This window comes from Arachis hypogaea, chromosome 14 (genome assembly GCF_003086295.3).
Source record: "Arachis hypogaea cultivar Tifrunner chromosome 14, arahy.Tifrunner.gnm2.J5K5, whole genome shotgun sequence".
Taxonomy (NCBI): domain Eukaryota; kingdom Viridiplantae; phylum Streptophyta; class Magnoliopsida; order Fabales; family Fabaceae; genus Arachis; species Arachis hypogaea.
In genome coordinates this window covers 79,452,903-79,475,560 of record NC_092049.1, presented here as the reverse complement: position 1 = coordinate 79,475,560, position 22,658 = coordinate 79,452,903, and the positions used below count along the sequence as shown (strand labels likewise).

General features: G+C 38.7%; 2 non-coding genes across 2 annotated transcripts; both read right to left on the bottom strand.

Moving 5' to 3' along the window:
• Window positions 1-1,575: 1,575 nt before the first annotated feature.
• LOC112745497 (small nucleolar RNA R71) lies at window positions 1,576-1,679 on the bottom strand. Its single transcript, XR_003173422.1, has one exon. It is a non-coding gene; the product is annotated as a small nucleolar RNA R71 (small nucleolar RNA).
• Window positions 1,680-6,750: 5,071 nt separating this feature from the next.
• Window positions 6,751-6,858, bottom strand: LOC112745442 (small nucleolar RNA R71). Its single transcript, XR_003173371.1, has one exon. It is a non-coding gene; the product is annotated as a small nucleolar RNA R71 (small nucleolar RNA).
• Between the last annotated feature and the right edge of the window lie 15,800 nt (window positions 6,859-22,658).

Sequence of the window (22,658 nt, the reverse complement as noted above, 5' to 3'; positions counted from 1 at the left end):
TTCTTGGTGTTCATCTTGACATTCATAGTGTTCTTGCATGCATCACATGTTTTGATCCAAAATTTTCATGCATTGAGTCTTTTTGATGTTTTTCTCTTTCATCATTAAAAATTCAAAAATAAAAAAAATGTCTTTCCCTTTTTCACTCATAAATTTTCGAAAATTTGAGTTGACTTTTTCAAAATTTTTTAAAATTTAGTTGTTTCTTATGAGTCAAATCAAATTTTCAATTTAAAAATCTTATCTTTTCAAAATCTTTTTTAAAAATCAAATCTTTCTCATTTTTCTTATTTATTTTCGAAAATTTTAAAAATATTTTTCAAAAATCTTTTTGTTAATTTTATATCATATTTTCGAAAATATCATCAACAATTAATGTTTTGATTCAAAAATTTCAAGTTTGTTACTTACTTGTTAAGAAAGATTCAAACTTTAAGTTCTAGAATCATATCTTATGATTTCTTGTGAATCAAGTCATTAATTGTGATTTTAAAAATCAAATCTTTTTCAAAACTAATTTCAATCATATCTTTTCAAAAATATCTTTTTATCTTATCTTTTCCAAAATCATATCTTTTTCAAATATCTTTTCTAACTTCTTATCTTCTTATCTTTTAAAAAATTGATTTTCAAATATTTTTCAACTAACTAATTGACTTTTTGTTTGTTTCTTATCTTTTTCAAAACCACCTAACTAATCTTCCCTCTCTAATTTTCGAAAATACCTCCCTCTTTTTCAAAAATTCTTTTTAATTAATTAATTGTTTCAATTTTTAATTTTATCTTAATTTTCGAAAATCATTAACTCTTTTTCAAAATTAATTTTCAAAATTCCCTCTCCCTCATCTCCTTCTATTTATTTATTCATTTACTAACACTTCTCTTCATCTCATATCTCTGCTCTCCTCACCCTTGTGTTTGGATTCTCCTCCCTTCTCTTTCCTTACATTACATTCTTTTCTTCTTCTACTCACACAAAGGAATCTCTATACTGTGACATAGAGGATTCCATATTTTCTTTGTTATTCCCTTCTTTGTCATATGAGCAGGAGCAAGGACAAGAACATTCTTGTTGAAGCAGATCCTGAACATGAAAGGACTCTGAAAAGGAAACTAAGAGAAGCTAAAATACAACAATCCAGAGACAACCTTACAGGAATTTTCGAACAAGAAGAGGAGATGGCAGCCGAAAATAATAATAATGCAAGGAAGATGCTTGGTTACTTTACTGCACCTAATTCCAATTTACATGGAAGAAGCATCTCCATTCCTGCCATTGGAGCAAACAACTTTGAGCTGAAACCTCAATTAGTTTCTCTGATGTAGCAGAACTGCAAGTTTCATGGCTTTCCATCTGAAGATTCTTTTCAGTTCCTAACTGAATTTTTTCAGATATGTGATACTGTTAAGACTAATGGAGTAGATCCTGAAGTCTATAGGCTCATGCTTTTCCCGTTTGTTGTAAGAGACAGAGCTAGAATATGGTTGGATTCTCAACCTAAAGATAGCCTGAACTCTTGGGATAAGCTGGTCACGGCTTTCTTAGCCAAGTTCTTTCCTCCTCAAAAGCTCAGTAAGCTTAGAGTGAATGTTCAAACCTTCAGACAGAAGGAAGGTGAATCCCTCTATGAAGCTTGGGAGAGATACAAGCAACTGACCAAAAAATGTCCTTCTGACATGCTATCAGAATGGACCATCCTAGATATATTCTATGATGGTTTATCTGAGCTATCAAAGATGTCATTGGATACTTCTGCAGGTGGATCCATTCACCTAAAGAAAATGTCTGCAGAAGCTCAAGAACTCATTGACATGGTTGCTAATAACCAGTTTATGTACACTTCTGAGAGGAATTCTGTAAGTAATGGACGTCTCAAAGGAAGGGAGTTCTTGAAATTGATACTCTGAATGCCATATTGGCTCAGAATAAAATATTGACTCAGCAAGTCAATATGATTTCTTAGAGTCTGAATGGAATGCAAGCTGCATCCAACAGTACTCAAGAGGCATCTTCTGAGGAAGAAGCTTATGATCCTGAGAACCCTGCAATAACAGAGGTGAATTACATGGGTGAACCTTATGGGAACACCTATAACCCCTCATGGAGAAATCACCCAAATTTCTCATGGAAGGATCAACAAAAGCCTCAACAAGGCTTTAATAATGGTGGAAGAAACAGGTTTAACAATAGTAAACCTTTTCCATCATCCACTCAGCAACAGACAGAGAATTCTGAGCAGAATCCATCTAGCTTAGCAAATTTTGTCTCTGATTTATCTAAGGCCACACTAAGTTTCATGAATAAAACAAGGTCCTCCATTAGAAATTTGGAAGCACAAGCGAGCCAGCTGAGTAAAAGGATCACTGAAATCCCTCCTAGTACTCTCCCAAGCAATACAAAAGAAAATCCAAAAGAAGAGTGCAAGGCCATTGAAATGACCATCATGGCCGAATCCAAGGAGGAAGGGGAGGACGTGAATCCCAAGGAGGATGACCTCCTGGGACGTCCAGTGATCAATAAGGAGTTTGATGAGCGGATAATTTATACGCTTTTTGGCATTGCTTTTAGTAAGTTTTTAGTAGGATCTAGTTACTTTTAGGGATGTTTTCATTAGTTTTTATGTTAAATTCACATTTCTGGACTTTACTATGAGTTTGTGTGTTTTTCTGTGATTTCAGGTATTTTCTAGCTGAAATTGAGGGACTTGAGCAGAAATCAGATTCAGAGGTTGAAGAAGGACTGCTGATGCTGTTGGATTCTGACCTCCCTGCACTCAAAGTGGATTTTCTGGAGCTACAGAACTCGAAATAGCGCGCTTCCAATTGCGTTGGAAAGTAGACATCCCGGGCTTTCCAGAAATGTATAATAGTCCATACTTTGGCCAAGAATAGACGACGTAAACTGGCGTTCAACGCCAGCTTTCTACCCAAATCTAGCGTCCAGCGCCAGAAAAGGAGCCAAAACCAGAGTTGAACGCCCAAATTGGCACTAAAACTGGCGTTCAATTCCAAGGAGGACCTCTACACGTGCCACACTCAAGCTCAGCCCAAACACACACCAAGTGGGCCCCAAAAGTGGATTTATGCATCAATTACTTACTCATGTAAACCCTAGTAGCTAGTTTATTATAAATAGGACCTTTCACTATTGTATTAGACGTCTTTTTGATCATCTTTGGTCTCAGTTTTAATCCATTGTTCATCTTAGGAGACTATTGATCACGTTTTAGGGGGCTGGCCATCTCGGCCATGCCTGGACCTTCACTTATGTATTTTTAACGGTAGAGTTTCTACACTCCATAGATTAAGGTGTGGAGCTCTGCTGTTCCTCAAAGATTAATGCAAAGTACTACTGTTTTCTATTCAATTCATCTTATTTCGCTTCTAAGATATCCATTCGCACCCAAGAACGTGATGAAGGTGATGATTATGTGTGACGCTCATCACCATTCTCCCCTATGAACACGTGCCTGATAAACACTTCCGTTCTACATGAAATCAGCTATAATGAATATCTCTTAGATCTCCTAACCAGAATCTTCGTGGCGTAAGCTAGAATGATGGCGGCATTCAAGAGAATCCGGAAAGTCTAAACCTTGTCAGTGGTATTCCGAGTAGGATTCAATGATTGAATGACTGTGACGAGCTTCAAACTCGCGAGTGCTGGGCGTTAGTGACAGACGCAAAAGGAGGGTGAATCCTATTCCAGCATGATCGAGAACCGACAGATGATTAGCCGTGCTGTGACAGAGCATGTGAGCATATTTTTCACTGAGAGGAGGGGATGTAGCCACTGACAATGGTGATGTCCTTGCATAAAGCCAGCCATGGAAAGGAGTAAGACTGATTGGATGAAGATAGCAGGAAAGCAGAGGTTCAGAGGAACGAAAAGCATCTCCATTTGCTTATCTGAAATTCCTACCAATGATTTACATAAGTACCTCTATCCCTATTCTATTATTTATTATTCGAAAACACCATTATCAATTTATATCTGCCTAACTGAGATTTGCAAGGTGACTATAGCTTGCTTCATACAAACAATCTCCGTGGGATTCGACCCTTACTCACGTAAGGTATTACTTGGACGACCTAGTGCACTTGCTGGTTAGTTGTATCGAAGTTGTGAACCATGGTATTGGCACCATGTTCTTGGCGCCATTTCCAGGGAAAGAAAGAGCCATGAATTTTACATAATTAAAGTGTAATCACGATTACGCGTACCAAGTTGCTCACGTTGCCAGGGATTGTTCGAGCCTGGACATCACAATTTCGTGCACCAAGTTTTTGGCGCCGTTGCCGGGGATTGTTCGAGTATGGACAACTGACGGTTCATCCTGTTGCTCAGATTAGGTAATTTTCTTTTTGTTTTCTTTTCAAAAATTTTTCAAAAATCTTTCAAAAAAAAAAATTTTTCTTTTGTTTTCGAAAAAAAAAAAGAAAAAAAAATTTTACTAAAAATAATGTTTTCAAAAAATAAATTATTCTATGGCTTCAAAATTTTTAAGAATGAATTCTAGTGTTTCATGAAGTATGTTGAAGCCTATCTGACTGTAAAGCCATACCCAAACTGCTTTGGGATTGGCTAATCACCTCAGTGGAGTCATGCCCAATCCTTCTGGATAGGGTATGTCCGGCTTGTCATGTCTGAATTACACTCATATTTTTATTAATGCTTGGCTGGCTATTAAGCTATGCCTGACCCTTTGATTGGAGCTTTAAGACTAACATGACAAGATTCCTGGAATTCATATTAAAGATTTTGGAATCCTTATTTTTATTTTTCAAAATAATTTTCGAAAAAAAAAATTTAGAAAATCATAAAAATGAAAAATATTTTTGTGTCTTTTGCTTGAGTCATGTGTCATGTTATAAGTTTGGTGTCAATTGCATGTGCATCTTGCATTTTTCGAAAATTTCATACATTCATAGTGTTCTTCATGATCTTCAAGTTGTTCTTTGTCAGTCTTCTTGTTTGATCTTGATTTTTTCCTTGTTTTGTGTCTTTTCTTGTTTTACATGTACATTTTTTATTTATTAGAGTCTAAACATAAAAGATTTCTAAGTTTGGTGTCTTGCATGTTTTCTCTGCATATAAAATTTTTCAAAAATATGTTCTTGATGTTCATCATGATATTCACGGTGTTCTTGGTGTTCATCTTGACATTCATAGCATTCTTGCACACATTCATAGTTTTGATCTAAAATTGCCATGCATTGCATCATTTTTCTTGTTTTTCTCTCTCATCATAAAAATTCAAAAAATAAAAAAAAAATATCTTTCCCTTTTTCTCTCATCAAATTCGAAAATTTGGATTGACTTTTTCAAAAGTTTTTAAAATCAAGTTGTTTCTTATGAGTCAAATCAAATTTTCAATTTGAAAATCTTATCTTTTTCAAAATCTTTTTTTCAAAAATCAAATCTTTTTCAAATTTCTTAGTTATTTTCGAAAATTCCAAAAATATTTTTCAAAAATCTTTTTCTTATTTTTTATATCAAATTTTCGAAAATAACATAAACAATTAATGTTTTGATTCAAAAATTTCAAGTTTGTTACTTACTTGTTAAGAAAGATTCAAACTTTAAGTTCTAGAATCATATCTTGTGATTTCTTGTGAATTAAGTCATTAATTGTGATTTTAAAAATTCAAATCTTTTTCAAAAACTAGTTTTTATCATATCTTTTCAAAAATATCTTCTTATCTTATCTTTTTCAAAAATTTTTCAAAATATCTTTTCTAACTTCCTAACTCCTTACCTTTTCAAAATTTGTTTCAACTAACTAACTAACTTTTTGTTTGTTTCTTAACTTTTCAAAAGTACCTAACTAACTCTCTCTCTCTAATTTTCGAAAATATCTTCCCTCTTTTTCAAAAATTTCTTTTTAATTAACTAATTATTCTTATTTTTATTTTTGATTTTAAAAAATTTTTCGAAAAATACTAACATTTTTCAAAAACTATTTTCAAAAATCACTAACTCTTTTTCAAAAAAAAAACTATTTTCGAAAATTCCTTCTCTCTCATCTTATTCTATTTATTTATTCATCTACTAACATCTCATCTCACATCTCTGCCATCCTCACAGTTGTGTTTCTTCCATTATATTACATTCTTTGTCTCCCCCTCTTCTTCTACTCACACAGGGATCCCTATATTGAGGTATAAAGGATCTCTATTATTATTATTATTTTTCTGTGCCCTCTTCTTTGTCATATGAGCAGGAGCAAGGATAAGAACATTCTTGTAGAAGCAGATCCAGAACCTGAAAGGACTCTGAAGAGAAAATTAAGAGAAGCTAAAATACAACAATCCAGAGATAACCTTTCAGAAATTTTCGAACAGGAAGAGGAGATGGCAGCCGAAAATAATAATAATGTAAGGAAGATGCTTGGTGACTTTACTGCACCTAATTCCAATCTACATGGAAGAAGCATCTCCATTCCTGCCATTGGAGCAAACAACTTTGAGCTGAAACCTCAATTAGTTTCTCTGATGCAGCAGAACTGCAAGTTTCATGGACTTCCATCTGAAGATCTTTTTCAGTTCTTAACTGAATTCTTGCAGATATGTGATACTGTTAAGACTAATGGAGTAGATCCTGAAGTCTACAGGCTCATGCTTTTCCCTTTTGCTATAAGAGACAGAGCTAGATTATGGTTGGATTCTCAACCCAAAGACAGCCTGAACTCTTGGGATAAGCTGGTCACGGCTTTCTTAGCCAAGTACTTTCCTCCTCAAAAGCTGAGCAAGCTTAGAGCTGATGTTCAAACCTTCAGACAGAAAGAAGGTGAATCCCTCTATGAAGCTTGGGAAAGATACAAACAGTTGACCAAAAAGTGTCCTTCTGACATGCTTTCAGAATGGACCATCCTGAATATATTCTATGATGGTTTGTCTGAGCTATCAAAGATGTCACTGGACACTTCTGCAGGTGGATCCATTCACCGAAAGAAAACGCCTGCAGAAGCTCAAGAACTCATTGACATGGTTGCTAATAACCAGTTCATGTACACTTCTGAAAGGAATCCTGTGAGTAATGGGACGCCTATGAAGAAGGGAGTTCTTGAAGTTGATACTCTGAATGCCATATTGGCTCAGAACAAAATATTGACTCAGCAAGTCAATATGATTTTTCAGAGTCTGAATGGAATGCAAGCTGCATCCAACAGTACTCAAGAGGCTTCTTCTAAAGAAGAAGCTTATGATCCTGAGAACCCTGCAATGGCAGAGGTGAATTACTTAGGTGAACCTTATGGAAACACCTATAACTCATCATGGAGAAATCATCCAAATTTCTCATGGAAGGATCAAAAGTCTCAACAAGGCTTTAATAATGGTGGAAGAAACAGGTTTAACAATAATAAACCTTTTCCATCATCCACTCAGCAACAGACAGAGAACTTTGAACAAAATGCTTCTAATTTAACAAACTTAGTCTCTGATCGAAAGGCCACTGTAAGTTTCATGAATGAAACAAGATCTTCCATTAGAAATCTGGAAGCACAAGTGGGCCAGCTGAGTAAAAGGATCACTGAAATCCCTCCTAGTACTCTCCCAAGCAATACAGAAGAGAACCCAAAAGGAGAGTGCAAGGCCATTGACATAAGCATCATGGCCGAACCTGTGAGGAGAGGAGAGGACGTGAATCCCAGTGAGGAAGACCTCCTGGGACGTCCAGTGACCAATAAGGAGCTTCCCTCTGAGGAACTAAAGGACTCTGAGGCTCATCTAGAGACCATAGAGATTCCATTGAACCTCCTTATGCCCTTCATGAGCTCTGATGAGTATTCCTCTTCTGAAGAGAATTAGGATGTTACTGAAGAGCAAACTGCCAAGTTTCTTGGTGCAATCATGAAGCTGAATACCAAATTATTTGGCATTGATACTTGGGAAGTTGAACCTCCCTTGTTCATCAATGAACTAAGTGATCTGGATCAACTGACATTGCCTCAGAAGAGACAGGATCCTGGAAAGTTCATAATACCCTGTACCATAGGCACCATGATCTTTAAGGCTCTGTGTGACCTTGGTTCAGGAATAAACCTCATGCCCCTCTCTGTAATAGAGAAATTGGGAATCTATGGGGTGCAAGCTGCTAAAATCTCATTAGAGATGGCAGAAAGTTCTAGGAAACAGGCTTATGGACAAGTAGAGGACGTATTAGTAAAGGTTGAGGGCCTTTACATCCCTGCTGATTTCATAGTCCTGGATACTGGAAAGGAAGAGGATGACTCCATCATCCTAGGAAGTCCTTTCCTGGCCACAGCAAGAGCTGTGATTGATGTTGACAGAGGTGAAATAGTCCTTCAATGGAATAAGGACTCCCTTGTGTTTAAACCTCAAGGATCTCCCTCTGCAACCATGGAGAGGAAGCAGAAAAAGCTTCTCTCAAAGCAGAGTCAACCAGAGCCCCCACAATCAAACTCTAAGTTTGGTGTTGAACTCCCATATCCAAACTCTAAGTTTGGTGTTGGAGAGTCTCAACAAAGCTCTGCACATCTGTGAGGCTCCATGAGAGCCCACTGTCAAGCTATTGACATTAAAGAAGCGCTTGTTGGGAGGCAACCCAATTTTTATTTATCTAACTATATTTTTCTTAGTTATATGTCTTTGTAGGTTCATGATTATGTGGAGTCACAAAATAAATATAAAAATTGAAAACGGAATTAAAAACATCAGAAGAAAAATCACACCCTGGAGAAGCATCTGTCTGGCGTTCAGCGCCAGAACAGAGCATGGTTCTGGCGCTGAACGCCCAAAATGGGCAACATCCTGGCGCTGAACGCCCAGAACAAGCATGGTTCTGGCGTTCAACGCCAGAAATGGCAACAAATGGGCGTTGAACGCCCAAAATGGGCACCAACCTGGCGCTGAACGCCCAGAGTTGTGTGCAAGGGCATTTTGCATGCCTAAATTGGTGCAGGGATGTAAATGCCTTGACACCTCAGGATCTGTGGACCCCACAGGATCCCCACCCACCTTACCCTCTATCTCTCCATTCATGACCATCCCTTCTGTTTTTCATCCACCACTCACATCCATACACACATCCCTCCATCTCCTCCATATCTTCTTCTTCTTCTATTCTTTCTTCTTTTGCTCGAGGGCGAGCAACATTCTAAGTTTGGTGTGGTAAAAAGCATAGCTTTTTTGTTTTTTTCCATAACCATTGATGGCACTTAAGGCCAGAGAAGCCTCTAGAAAGAGGAAAGGGAAGACAAAAGCTTCCATCAAGGGTCTATAGCTCAGTGGTAGAACATTTGACTGCAAATCAAGAGATCCCTGAGATACCTCAGGGGATACATTTTCTTCCACACAATTATTGGAAGCAACTAAGGGTGGAACATCAAGAGCACTCCATCATCCTTCATGAAATAAGAGAAGATCAAAAAGCAATGAGGGAGGAGCAACAAAGACAAGGAAGAGACATAGAGGAGCTCAAGGACATCATTGGTTCCTCAAGAAGGAAACGCCACCATCACTAAGGTGGATTCATTCCTTGTTCTTATTTCTTCTGTTTTTCGTTTTCTCTATATTAAGTGCTTATCTATGTTTGTGTCTTCATTACATGATCATTAGTAGTTAGTAACTATGTCTTAAAAGTTATGAATGTCCTATGTATCCATCACCTCTCTTAAATGAAAAATGTTTTAATTCAAAAGAACAAGAAGTACATGAGTTTCGAATTTATCCTTGAACTTAGTTTAATTATATTGATGTGGTGACAATGCTTCTTTTTTTCTGAATGTATGCTTGAACAGTGCATATGTCTTTTGAAGTTGCTGTTTAAGAATGTTAAATATGTTGGCTCTTGAAAGAATGATGACTAGGAGACATGTTATTTGATAATCTGAAAAATCATAAAAATAATTCTTGATGCAAGAAAAAGCAGCAAAGAACAAGGCTTGCAGAAAAAAAAAATAGGCGAAAAAAAAATAATAGAAAGAAAAGCAAGCAGAAAAAGGCAAAAGCTCTTAAAACCAAGAGGCAAGAGCAAAAAGCCAATAACCCTTAAAACCAAAAGGCAAGGGCAATAAAAAGGATCCCAAGGCTTTGAGCATCAGTGGATAGGAGGGCCTAAAAGGAATAAAATCCTGGTCTAAGCGGCTAAACCAAGCTGTCCCTAACCATGTGCTTGTGGCGTGTAGGTGTCAAGTGAAAACTTGAGACTGAGCGGTTAAAGTCAAGGTCCAAAGCAAAAAAAAATATAAGAGTGTGCTTAAGAACCCAGGACACCTCTAATTGGGGACTTTAGCAAAGCTGAGTCATAATCTGAAAAGGTTCACCCAATTATGTGTCTGTGGCATTCATGTATCCGGTGGTAATACTGGAAAACAAAGTGCTTAGGGCCACGGCCAAGACTCATAAAACAGCTATGTTCAAGAATCATCATACTGAACTAGGAGAATCAATAACACTATCTGAACTCTGAGTTCCTATAGATGCCAATCATTCTGAACCTCAATGGATAAAGTGAGATGCCAAAACTATTCAAGAGGCAAAAAGCTATAAGTCCCGCTCAATTGATTGAAGCTATGTTTCATTGATAGTTTGGAATTTATAGTATATTCTCTTCTTTTTATCCTAGTTAATTTTCAGTTGCTTGGGGAAAAGCAACAATTTAAGTTTGGTGTTGTGATGTGCAGATAATTTATACGCTTTTTGGCATTGTTTTTAGTAAGTTTTTAGTAGGATCTAGTTACTTTTAGGGATGTTTTCATTAGTTTTTATGTTAAATTCACATTTCTGGACTTTACTATGAGTTTGTGTGTTTTTCTGTGATTTCAGGTATTTTCTGGCTGAAATTGAGGGACTTGAGCAGAAATCAGATTCAGAGGTTGAAGAAGGACTGCTGATGCTGTTGGATTCTGACCTCCCTGCACTCAAAGTGGATTTTCTGGAGCTATAGAACTCGAAATGGCGCGCTTCCAATTGCGTTAGAAAGTAGACATCCAGGGCTTTCCAGCAATTTATAATAGTCCATACTTTGGCCAAAAATAGCCGACGAAAACTGGCGTTCAACGCCAGATTTCTACCCAAATCTGGCGTCCAGTGCCAGAAAAGGAGCCAAAACCAGAGTTGAACGCCCAAACTGGCACTAAAACTGGCGTTCAATTCCAAGAAGGACCTCTACACGTGCCACACTCAAGCTCAGCCCAAACACACACCAAGTGGGCCCCGGAAGTGGATTTATGCATCAATTACTTACTCATGTAAACCCTAGTAGCTAGTTTATTATAAATAGGACCTTTCACTATTGTATTAGACGTCTTTTTGACCATCTTTGGTCTCAGTTTTAATCCATTGTTCATCTTAGGAGACTATTGATCACGTTTTAGGGGGCTGGTCATCTCGGCCATGCCTGGACCTTCACTTATGTATTTTTAACGGTAGAGTTTCTACACTCCATAGATTAAGGTGTGGAGCTCTGCTGTTCCTCAAAGATTAATGCAAAGTACTACTGTTTTCTATTCAATTCATCTTATTTCACTTCTAAGATATCCATTCGCACCCAAGAACGTGATGAAGGTGATGATTATGTGTGACGCTCATCACCATTCTCCCCTATGAACACGTGCTTGACAAACACTTCCGTTCTACATGAAATCAGCTAGAATGAATATCTCTTAGATCTCCTAATCAGAATCTTCGTGGCGTAAGCTAGAATGATGGTGGCATTCAAGAGAATCCGGAAAGTCTAAACCTTGTCTGTGGTATTCCGAGTAGGATTCAATGATTGAATGACTGTGACGAGCTTCAAACTCGCGAGTGCTGGGCGTTAGTGACAGACACAAAAGGAGGGTGAATCCTATTCCAGCATGATCGAGAACCGACAGATGATTAGCCGTGCTGTGACAGAGCATGTGAGCATATTTTTCACTGAGAGGAGGGATGTAGCCACTGACAACGGTGATGCCCTTGCATAAAGCCAGCCATGGAAAGGAGTAAGACTGATTGGATGAAGATAGCAGGAAAGCAGAGGTTCAGAGGAAAGAAAAGCATCTCCATTCGCTTATCTGAAATTCCTACCAATGATTTACATAAGTACCTCTATCCCTATTCTATTATTTATTATTCAAAAACACCATTATCAATTTATATCTGCCTAACTGAGATTTGCAAGGTGACCATAGCTTGCTTCATACCAACAATCTCCGTGGGATTCGACCCTTACTCACGTAAGGTATTATTTGGACGACCCAGTGCACTTGCTGGTTTGTTGTATCGAAGTTGTGAACCATGGTATTGGCACCATGTTCTTGGCGCCATTGCCAGGGAAAGAAAGAGCCATGAATTTTACATAATTAAAGTGTAATCACGATTACGCGTACCAAGTTGCTCACGTTGCCAGGGATTGTTCGAGCCTGGACATCACAATTTCGTGCACCAGAGTTTCCCTCTGAGGAACCAAAGGACTCTGAGGCTCATTTAGAGACCATAGAGATTCCATTAAACCTCCTTACACCCTTCATGAGCTCTGATGAGTATTCCTCTTCAGAAGAGAATGAGGATATTACTGAAGAGCAAGTTGCCAAGTTCCTTGGTGCAATCATGAAGCTGAATACCAATTTATTTGGTAATGAGACTTGGGGAAATGAACCTCCCCTGTTCACCAATGAACTAAATGCATTGGTTCAACTGAGATTGCCTCAGAAGAAACAGGATCCTGGAAAGTTCCTAATACCCTGTACCATAGGCACCATGACCTTTGAGAAGACTCTATGTGACCTTGGGTCATGAATAAACCTCATGCCACTCTCTGTAATGGAGAAACTTGAAATCTTTGAGGTGCAAGCTACTAGAATCTCATTAGAGATGGCAGACAACTCCAGAAAACAAGCTTATGGACAAGTAGAGGACGTGATGGTAAAGGTTGAAGGCCTTTACATCCCTGCTGATTTCATAATCTTAGACACTGGGAAGGATGAGGATGAATCCATCATCCTTGGGTCAGGAACCTCATGCCACTCTCTGTAATGGAGAAACTTTGAATCTTTGAGGTGCAAGCTACTAGAATCTCATTAGAGATGGCAGACAACTCCAGAAAATAAACTTATGGACAAGTAGAGGACGTGATGGTAAAGGTTGAAGGCCTTTACATCCCTGCTGATTTCATAATCTTAGAAACTGGGAAGGATGAGGATGAATCCATCATCCTTGGAAGACCCTTCCTAGCCACAGCAAGAGCTGTGATTGATGTAGACAGAGGTGAATTGGTCCTTCAACTGAATGAGGACTCCCTTGTGTTTAAAACTCAAGGATCTCCTTCTGTAACCATGGAGAGGAAGCATGAAAAGCTTCTCTCACTGCAGAGTCAACCAAAGCCCCCACAGTCAAACTCTAAATTTGGTTTTGGGAGGTCTCAACCAAACTCTAAGTTTGGTGTTGGGAGTCTATAAAATTGACCTACTCACCTGTGTGGCTCAGTGAGAGCCCACTGTCAAGCTATTGACATTAAAGAAGCACTTGTTAGGAGGCAACCCAATTTTTATTTATCTAATTTTATTTATTTATTTTTATTATTGTTCTTTCATATTTTATTAGGTTCATGATCATGTGGAGTCACAAAATAAATACAAAAATTAAAAACAGAATAAAAAACAACAGAAGAAAAATCACACCCTAGAGGAAGGACTTACTGGCGTTTAAACGCCAGTAAGGAGCATCTGGCTGGCGTTCAACGCCAGAACAGAGCATGGAGCTGGCGCTGAATGCCAGAAACAAGCATGAAGCTGGCATTCAACGCTAGAAATATGCTGTATATGGGCGTTGAACGCCCAGAACAAGCATCAATTCGGCGTTTAAACGCCAGAATTACATGCAAAGGCTTTTTACATGCCTCAATGGTGCAGGGATGTAAATCCTTGACACCTCAGGATCTGTGGACCCCACAGGATCATCTCAACATCTGTGGACCCCACAGGATCCCCACATACCTCCACTCACCTTACCTCCTCATAATCCTATATCACCCTCTCTCTCCATTCACAGTCATCCCTTCTGTTTTCCATTCACCACTCATATCCCTACACCCCACCTACCTTCAAAATTCAAAATCTCTTTCCCACCCAAGCCCACCCATATAGCCGAATACACACATCCCTCCATCTCCTCCATATCTTCTTCTTCTTCTACTATTCCTTCTTCTTTTGCTCGAGGGCGAGCAACATTCTAAGTTTGGTTTGGTAAAAGCATAGCTTTTTTGTTTTTCCATAACCATTGATGGCACCTAAGGCCAGAGAAACCTCTAGAAAGAAGAAAGGGAAGACAAAAGCTTCCACCTCCAAGTCACAGGAGATGGAGAGATTCATCTCAAGGGTCTATAGCTCAGTGGTAGAACATTTGACTGCAAATCAAGAGATCCTTGAGATACCTCAGGGGATACATTTTCCTCCACACAATTATTGGGAGCAACTAAGGGTGGAACATCAAGAGCACTCCATCATCCTTCACGAAATTAGAAAAGATCAAAGAGCAATAAGGGAGGAGCAACAAAGACAAGGAAAAGACATAGAAGAGCTCAAGGACATCATTGGTTCCTCAAGGAGAAAACGCCACCATCACTAAGGTGGACTCATTCCTTGTTCTTAAATTTTCAGTTTTTCGTTTCCTTATGTTAAATGTTTATCTATGTTTGTGTCTTTATTACATGATCATTAGTGTCTAAGTGTCTAGGCCTTAAAGTAGTGAATATAAATCCATCACCTCTCTTAAATGAAAAAATGTTTTAATTACAAAAGAACAAGAAGTACATGAGTTTCAAATTTATCCTTGAACTTAGTTTAATTATATTGATGTGGAGACAATACTTTTTGTTTTCTGAATGAATGCGTGAATAGTGCATATGTCTTTTTGAAGTTGGTGTTTTAGAATGTTAAATATGTTGGCTCTTGAAAGAATGATGACAAGGAGACATGTTATTTGATAATCTAAAAAATCATCAAAATGATTCTTGAAGCAAGAAAAAGCAGTGAATACAAAAGCTTGCAGAAAAAAAAAGAGAAAAAGAAAAAGCAAGCAGAAAAAGCCAAAAGCTCTTAAAACCAAAAGGCAAGAGCAAAAAGCCAGTAGCCCTTAAAACCAAAAGGCAAGGATAAATAAAAAGGATCCCAAGGCTTTGAGCATCAGTGGATAGGAGGGCCTAAAGGAATAAAATCCTGGCCTAAGCGGCTAAACCAAGCTGTCCCTAACCATGTGCTTGTGGCGTGAAGGTGTCAAGTGAAAACTTGAGACTGAGCGGTTAAAGTCAAGGTCCAAAGCAAAAGAAGAGTGTGCTTAAGAACCCTGGACACCTCTAATTGGGGACTTTAGCAAAGCTGAGTCACAATCTGAAAAGGTTCACCCAGTTATGTGTCTGTGGCATTTATGTATCCGGTGGTAATACTGGAAAACAAAGTGCTTAGGGCCACGACCAAGACTCATAAAGTAGCTGTGTTCAAGAATTAACATACTGAACTAGGAGAATCAATAACACTATCTGAACTCTGAGTTCCTATAGATGCCAATCATTCTGAACCTCAATGGATAAAGTGAGATGCCAAAACTATTCAAGAGGCAAAAAGCTACAAGTCCCGCTCATCTGATTGGAGCTATGTTTCATTGATAGTTTGGAATTTATAGTATATTCTCTTCTTTTTATCCTATTTGATTTTCAGTTGCTTGGGGACAAGCAACAATTTATGTTTGGTGTTGTGATGAGCGGATAATTTATACGCTTTTTAGCATTGTTTTTAGTATGTCTTTAGTAGGATCTAGTTACTTTTAGGGATGTTTTTATTAGTTTTTATGTTAAATTATCATTTCTGGACTTTACTATTTATACGCTTTTTAGCATTGTTTTTAGTATGTCTTTAGTAGGATCTAGTTACTTTTAGGGATGTTTTTATTAGTTTTTATGTTAAATCTATGTTTCATTGATAGTTTGGAATTTATAGTATATTCTCTTCTTTTTATCCTATTTGATTTTCAGTTGCTTGGGGACAAGCAACAATTTATGTTTGGTGTTGTGATGAGCGGATAATTTATACGCTTTTTAGCATTGTTTTTAGTATGTCTTTAGTAGGATCTAGTTACTTTTAGGGATGTTTTTATTAGTTTTTATGTTAAATTATCATTTCTGGACTTTACTATTTATACGCTTTTTAGCATTGTTTTTAGTATGTCTTTAGTAGGATCTAGTTACTTTTAGGGATGTTTTTATTAGTTTTTATGTTAAATTCACATTTCTGGACTTTACTATGAGTTTGTGTATTTTTCTGTGATTTCAGGTATTTTCCGGCTGAAATTGAGGGACTTGAGCAAAAATCAGATTCAGAGGTTGAAGAAGGACTGCTGATGTTGTTGGATTCTAACCTCCCTGCCCTCAAAGTGGATTTCCTGGAGCTACAAAATTCCAAATGGCGCGCTCTTAACGGCGTTGGAAAGTAGACATCCAGGGCTTTCCAGCAATATATAATAGTCCATACTTTGCCCTAGTTTAGACAACGGAAAAGGGCGTTGAACGCCAGTTCTACGCTGCAGTTTGGAGTTAAACGCCAGAAACACGTCACAAACCAGAGTTGAACGCAAGAAACACGTTACAAACTGGCGTTCAACTCCAAGAATGACCTCTCCACGTGTAAATTTCAAGCTCAGCCCAAGCACATACCAAGTGGGCCCCGGAAGTGGATTTCTACATCATTTACTTACTTCTGTAAACCCTAGTAACTAGTTTAGTATAAATAGGACTTTTTACTATTGTATTAGACATCTTTTAGTTTCTTTAGATCATGTTTGGGGGTTGGCCATTCGGCCATGCCTGAACTTTATCACTTATGTATTTTCAACGGTAGAGTTTCTACACACCATAGATTAAGGTGTGGAGCTCTACTGTTCCTCATGAATTAATACAAAGTACTACTGTTTTTCTATTCAATTCAACTTATTCCGCTTCTAAGATATCCATTCGCACTTCAACATGAATGTGATGATCGTGACAGTCATCATCATTCCCTATGAACACGTGCCTGACAACCACTTCCATTCTATCTTAGATTGAATGAGTATCTCTTGGATTCCTCAATCAGAATCTTCGTGGTATAAGTTAGAACCCATGGATGGCCATTCCTGAGATCCGGAAAGTCTAAACCTTGTCTGTGGTATTCCGAGTAGGATCTAGGAAGGGATGGCTGTGACGAGCTTCAAACTCGCGAGTGCTGGGCGTAGTGACAGACGCAAAAGGATCAATGGATCATATTCCAGTATGATCGAGAACCGACAGGTGATTAGCCATGCAGTGACAGCGCATTGGACCATTTTCACTGAGAGGACAGGATGTAGCCATTGACAACGGTGATGCCTAACATATAGCTTGCCATGGAAAGGAGTAGGATTGATTGGATGAAGATAGCATGAAAGCAGAGGTTCAGAGGGATGAAAACATCTCTATATGCTTATCTGAAATTCTCACCAATGAATTACATAAGTATCTCTATCCTAGTTATATTTTACTTATCTTCTATCTATCACTTTATAAAACCATCTGAATCCACCTGACTGAGATTTACAAGGTGACCATAGCTTGCTTCATACCGACAATCTCCGTGGGATCGACCCTTACTCACGTAAGGTTTTATTACTTGGATGACCCAGTGCACTTGCTGGTTAGTTGTATCGAAGTTGTGACAAATTATGAATTAAGATTAGAGCACCAAGCTTTTGGAGCCATTACCAGGGATCACAATTTCGTGCACCAGGGGTAAAATTTTTCTCCCGCAAGAAGGCATCATGCATGAGTTCTATGATAGACATAGAGGCTTCTCCTCTTTTTCGTTTGCCAGTTGTTGTCTTTCCTTTCCCTTTTCTGTGGGAGTCCGACATCCTGAAAAATAGAATTCAAGGATATAATAAAAACATGAAAACAAGGAGGCAATTAACAAAAGAAGCACATAGGGGCAAAGGAGCAGGATAGTAATGAATATGAGCTAAGTAAATGTGCATTAAGGATTTAATAGGAGTTAAAAGTTTGAAAAGAAGAAATCAAAATCCAAAATGTAATTGAATTCATGTTAAATAGAAAAATTAACATCATGCCATGGTTAGTATGTTAAAAGAAAGTGAAAGAAAATCAGAGAAAAGTTTGGAAAGGTTAGGTTGGTTAGAATTGAAAAAGAGTTTAGGAAGTTAACATTAGTGAATCAGTAAAAAGCGGGTTAAGGTAAGTGGCATAATGAAAATATTCCAAGTAACAAGTATTCACAGTTAGAAACTATAAGTAACTCATATCCAAACAAGGAAAACAGGGTGATGATGATTCAAATAGATATAGAGAAAGCAAAAATTGGAATCAAACATCAAAAATGCAGTTTAAGAACCAGGAAATCAAAAAGGATAAGAAAGCATGCCCGGGTAGTCATGAATTGGTTTTGTTAAATTAGAGGAAAGCAGAGTTCAAAATGCCAAAACCAAAACATGAATGAAAACATTTTACAGAAATTTGGGCAGCATTTCGGCTAAAATTGGATTATCCTGGAAAATAAACAGCAATCAAATAGTTCATATGAATAAAAATTCAAGCTGCAATTACATATAAGGAATATAAACATGAAAATTCAGTGTACATAGTAGCAGGAAACAAGGAAAGTATAGCATATGAACATTACAATCATCACAGCAACAGCAGAATAAAACAAGAAACACGAACAGCGCAATTAAACAGACCTAAATCCACTAACCACATCCTAGGCTACCTAACAACCTAAAATCCACTACAATATTCATATCTAACTAGCCTAATGACAAACATGAACAGAAAAAATGTATTAACTACGAAGGATAGAAGGGTGGCGTTCGTCGGAACCTGGTAGGCGTAAGAGAGAGAGTGGGGCAGAGAGGTGGCTGGGGATGACGGCGGTGGCGTCCGGCGCGGCGGAAGAGGGTGGCGCGGCGGCGGTGGCTGCTGTTCGGAGGAAGGAAGAGAAAGGGGGTGGTGTAATGGGGGTAGGGGAGGTAATAGGGGAAGGAATGGGGCGTGTGGGTGGCGCTGGGCAGTGGTGACGGGGCGGCGGCGGTGGGTGGTGGTCGCGGAGGGCAGTGGCGGTTGGGGGGGAGAGGAAGAAAGAAGAAGAGAGAAGGGGGTAGGAGGAAGGAGGGTTGGTGGCGGTGGGGTCTAGGTGGTCGGCGGCGTCTAGCGGTGGCGGTGATGGTGGCTGGGTGGTGGTTGGGGGTTGGAGAAGAAGAGAGGGAGGAAAGGGTTTGGGGGGGGGGAGGCGTGACTGATAGGGTTCGCATGACTGGGGGGGTTATAAATTTGAATCCACGCGATCGCGTGGGGCACGTGGTCGCGTGGTTGGGGCGAAAATGGGGTCGACGCGATCGCGTGGGGGACGCGATCGCATGGAATGGGAAAAGAGTGAATGACGCGATCGCCTGGGGAATGCGATCGCGTCGCTGGAATTTGTGCTAAACGCACGAATCCAGCGTCGTTTCAGCGCAACTCTCTGTCTCCTTTTGGGGTGTTGTGTAATCCTATGCGACGTGATCGTGTCGCTCACGCTGTCGCGTGGGATGTGTGTTATGCAAGTGACGCGATCGCGTGAATGACGCGATCGCATGGGTCAATTGTGCGAAACACACAATGGTCGCACGATTCCAACCTAACTTTCTGGACGTTGGATCTTTACACCGGTCTCCAGGTCACGTGGCTGCGTGAATGACGCGGTCGCGTGGGAAGTGTTTTTTTCAATGTGACGCGATCGCATGAGTGATGCGGTCGCGTCGCGCACCCCCTTTTTTTATGTAGGTATGCAATTATGCAGTATGCAGAATGCAATGATTAATATGAATGAGATGCAAAACTCCAGGTTCAATAAAATAAAACTTGAAAACAAATAAAACTAAATAAAAATTGAAAAAGGGATGATCATACCATGGTGGGTTGTCTCCCACCTAGCACTTTTAGTTAAAGTCCTTAGGTTGGACATTGGATGAGCTTCCTGTTATGGCGGCTTATGCTTAAATTCATCCAGAAATCTCCACCAATGCTTGGAATGCCAATAGCCTCTGGGGTCCCAAACTAAGCATGTGAAGCTTCTGAACAGCTTCAAACAGATTGTCAGGCTCTCGGGGTGATGAATGTCAGCACAGATTCCAGGATCCCAAACTTTGCTTTTAAATCCGCCTTCGTCTTGATCTATACTTTTCCATCCGGGTGGTTTAGAAATTAGATTCTCACCAGGATAACCAAACATTTTCCGAGATCCATCTGATTGATCATGATGCCAATCCGTGCACTTCGAGTTGAAGCGTGGAACCTTATTGAACCTTGTGCACCAGCTCTGAGTACGAGCCATTTCCCTTTTACTCTTAAAGCCGCAGAGAGCTCTAAGCTGGCCATCTGTTTCAAGCAAACCATATTCAAGTGGAAAAATAAAGTTAAAGGTTAAGGATTGTACCCACTTGAAACTTGTATTGGGTGGTAATGGCCTTGGGATAGGTGGTTCCAGTGGTTCTGTGAGTTCTACTCCCTTGTGCTCTTCTATGAAATTCTCCACTTCCTTGCAAGATTCTTCAAATATATCCATGTCCTGATCAAAGCCATCTATGTCTTCCTCATCACTTAAGTCATAGATTGGAGGTTGAGAGAACAAGCAATTTAAATGGCAAGTAAAACAAACAAATGACTGTAAATACTTTTGGCAAGGTATGAGAAATTAGAGGTCCTATCCTAGTTATCCTTATCAATGATGATGAGAATTGAATCTTAATTCCACTTTGTTAACCTTTACTAAGATAAAGGAAGGTCAAGGGATTAATTGGTTTGATCTTCGAATCCTATTTATTTCCTAAGAAAAGATTGGGATTATTGAAGTTCATTTAATTAACAAGATAACAATTATCATTCATGTTTGAATTTGATAACTCCTGAGTTACTGATTTCTTAACCAAGACCAAAAAGAAGAAAAGTAAATCTACTGGAATAAAAATGTCTTCAGATGGGAATAACAATAATGTAAATAAGAGAAAGCAATATTAAACTGAAATACCTCAAATAACATTAATTCAAAAGAGTAATCTGTAACATGAATGTAGCATAAGCCAAATAGGCAACATAACTAATATAAGCATTAGAGTATCTGAAAGTAAGAGATAAATATAAAGTAAAAGAACATTGAACCTGGGATCGAGAGTGATGCACACGGATTGATTGGTCAAGCAACTTTAATTAGAGGAATGTTCTAGTTGACCATAGCAGAATTTGGTTTGAGTGTTGCAGGAAATTAAATGGCGGGAAAGTAAATAGCAGAAAATGTAAATGCAGAAAGTAAAGAGCTAAAAGTAAAAGTAAATGACAGAAAGTAAATTGCAGAATTGTAAATGGAAATGGGGAAGATGCTCATAAAAGTAAATTGCAGAAATTAAAGAGAATGGGTAAGATCAGAAATGGGGATTCATTGGGCGTAGGAGATGTTGCATTCTTTAGATCAAGTTCATTTCCATCTCTTCCTCAATCAATGCATTCATTGATCTCCTTGGCAATCTTAAGTGATCGAATTCCAATTCCTTGGCAATTCAATCTCTCAAATCTTGATCAATAGCCAATTCCTTGGTCAATTGCTCATGAGAAGAGATGAAGTATGGTCACTGATTATACCACATGCATTCCCAAATCAAGTGTTGGTAGGATTATAGTCACCGTATCCAACAAACCCAATTTGGTCCAACATGAGAAAGCATTTCTAGTATGATCTCTTCATTCCTCTTCCAAGGTTCAGAAGAGATCCAAGTATGAATAGCTTCTTTTTCAAGATAACTACCCAATTGGATGAAGATTGAAAGCTTTCTAGTAAAATCAAGAGAACAGATAGAAGAAGAGTAATGAAAACTAGTATTGATCCATCAAATTACAACAGAGCTCCCTAACCCAATGAAAGGGGTTTAGTTGTTCATAGCTCTGGAAATAGAAAACAAAGATGGAGAATACATCATGAAAACTAGAACTAGAAGTGCAGAGAAATTATACAGAGAGTAGTTCCCAATTTCCAATCCCCCAAAAAGCTCCTTTCCTAATTCAAAACAACCCCTATATATACTACTCTTCTGATCTTCTAGTTGGTTCTTCAAGTCTTGGATATGGGCCTTTGGATTTTGAGTTTGAAGCAGTTATCTTCTGCAGTGGCCTTAGCTTTACTTGCAGAGAGAAAGTGTGAAGTAGGCAGGGTGTTTAGCTCAGGATGTTAGTGGCGTTAATGTTAAGTGAGAGTGTGGGTTTGAGAACGTTAGTGACAATCACCTTTTTCACTAACGTTCCTCACCCAGAGATGATCCACGTTAACTTCAACGTTAGTGGCACTAACGTGACCACTAACGTTGCCTCTTGGTCCTTCGCAGACGTTATTGGGACTCACCTTTCCCAATAACGTTGAGAGTCTTCCCTTCCCCCTACGTTAGAGTCCACGTTAACTAGGTCAACGTGGCTCTTAACGTAAGCTTGCCAATCCTTCGAGAACGTTTGTGACACTTACCTTTGTCACTAACGTTCCAATCTGCCCCTACTTCCCACGTTAGAGTCCACGTTAACCTAGTTAAGGTGGCTTCTAACGTAGCAATGATAGCCATTTCCAACGTTAGTGACAAAGGTGAGTGTCACTAACGTTGGCTCATTATTCCCTTATCCA